General features: G+C 40.0%; 1 long non-coding RNA gene across 1 annotated transcript; it reads right to left on the bottom strand.

Moving 5' to 3' along the window:
- Positions 1 to 798: 798 nt before the first annotated feature.
- Positions 799 to 1,384, bottom strand: LOC108640183. The gene is made up of 3 exons (XR_001920975.1): positions 1,338 to 1,384; positions 1,126 to 1,212; positions 799 to 847 (listed from the first exon to the last, which is right to left on the bottom strand). It is a non-coding gene; the product is annotated as an uncharacterized LOC108640183 (long non-coding RNA).
- Between the last annotated feature and the right edge of the window lie 657 nt (positions 1,385 to 2,041).

The raw sequence follows: 2,041 nt of genomic DNA, 5'->3' as shown, positions 1-2,041 counted from the left end.
CACTGCCCCGGTTTGCTCAGGGCCCCATCCAACCTGGCCTTGAACACTGTCAGGGATGGGGCATCCACAACTTCTCTGGGCAATCTCTTCCAATTTCTCACCAACCTCACAGTAAAAAAAAAGTCTTCCTTATGTCCAGCCTAAATCTATCCTTTTTCAGTTTAAAACCACTGCCCATTATCCTGTCACTTCAGGCCTTGGTAAAAATTTTCTCACTGTCTTTCTTATGAGTCCCCTTTATATATTGAAAATGCTCCAGTAAGGTCAGCCCAGAGCCTTCTCTTCTCCAGGCTGAACAATCCCAGTTCTCTCAGCCTGTCTTCATAGGAGAGGCACTCCAGCACTCTGAGCATCTTTGTGGCCTCCTCTGGATTTGCTCTAAAAGGTCCATGTGCTGGGGACCCTAGACCTGGATGTAGTACTCCAAGTGGGGTTTCAGGAGAGTAAAGGTATTTTGAAAATAACAGCATGTATACATTGTATGCAGAAGAGGCAGACAAAGACACCGTTCACTGTATAATTATTAGCCAGATCTGAAAACAAAAAAAATATTTTTAATCTTTGTGGTTAAGCCGTGTGCTCCATTTCCCTTAGGCAAGCCATTTGTTGCACAATTTATGCTAAATGAGGTGTTCTCCAATTCACAGTGTATTGTTTCATAAAAAGAGGGAAAATGCAGATGAAATGTGCCCATCCCTCTGACCAGTTCACATGACACAAGACAACCTTCACCTACCATTAGCAACAGCGCTATAGCTTAGCAATATTTGTTTCTAAATATCTAACCTAATGCAATCACCAGGCAAGTTGCACCAAGACATTTTTACTCCTTTAGAAATATGAATGGCTGAAAAGAAAATGTCAACAATAACAAAGAATTCCATACACTTTCTACAAACTGGAATACTTTTGTAGATGATGTAAATCTTTTGTTCTACAGTGGATTGCAATTATCTAAACAAAAGGATTACAACTGGCAACTGATTTTTGTTAGTAATACTGAAAACTGACAGAAGTTTCAGTACGAGATTTGCCAGTTGGCACAATAAAGAAGGGAAACCCCTCCAACAGGCAGCACATGATAGAATTCCTCCCTCCCAAACACACAGAAGCTGCAGTGCTAACTTGGGATTTTCTTCTTTCCTTTTCCTTACATTGAGGCAGCTTCCACAGCTTATATTCAGGTCCTCAAAACTTGCTCTTGTTCCAGTGCTACAAATGCAGAACAATTATGCTTATGTGAGTGGGCATCAAGAAGAGAACCTGGCAGAGAGCATAAACTGAAAATAGCTTGTTTTCCTGACTCATGAGCTCATAACTTATCTCAAACCACTTACTCAGGGCAAAACACCCCTTCCGTTCCCCATGCGCATCCTGTGAGATGGCTCCCACTATGACGCAGCATCACAACCAGCCCTGGGAAACTCTCATGAAGCATTTGGAGCTCCATCAGCAGAGCAAAGGGTGGCATGGGTCTGCTTAATTTCAGAAAATGGCAGTGTTGGAATTACAGTGTGGTGACAGGATTCATCAGAAGAATTTATTTTCATGCTATGGGCCTGTGGCCTAATGAATTGGAAAATATTTGTCTATGTTCTCTGCTTAAGCTCTAAATTAAGCTGACACCTTTTATTAAAAATGCCAGTTTTATGAACTGAAATACATGACATGCTATTGCCTGATTGATAATACAAGTTTCCTTGCAGTTCTGTGTATAATAACAACATTTTTTTCTTGGCATACACGGGGGCTATAAATTCTCCACAGGTGAAACTCTTATATCCTGAATAGTGTATTCAGTACATTATCTGTATTGTTTCTATGTAAATCAACAAGTATATTGATTAATGCTAGCAGGGGTATAGTGCTAAGTTTATATTCTAAATTACAGATTGCTGAATTCTTATTTATCTGTTTACAGTCCCTGAAAAAAAATAGTCTGTTATCTATTCTTTAGGCTTCTGGTTGATGAGGTAGGGATTTAACATTGCCTCAGTTTTCAAGAAGGGCAAGAAGGATGACAAATTAAAAGACCTGTTTG

Source organism: Manacus vitellinus, unplaced genomic scaffold (genome assembly GCF_001715985.3).
Source record: "Manacus vitellinus isolate BGI_N305 unplaced genomic scaffold, ASM171598v3 scaffold_3_pilon, whole genome shotgun sequence".
Classification (NCBI taxonomy): Eukaryota; Metazoa; Chordata; class Aves; order Passeriformes; family Pipridae; genus Manacus; species Manacus vitellinus.
The sequence above is the reverse complement of the archived record's forward strand: the minus strand, read 5'-3'. Positions and strand labels throughout refer to the sequence as shown.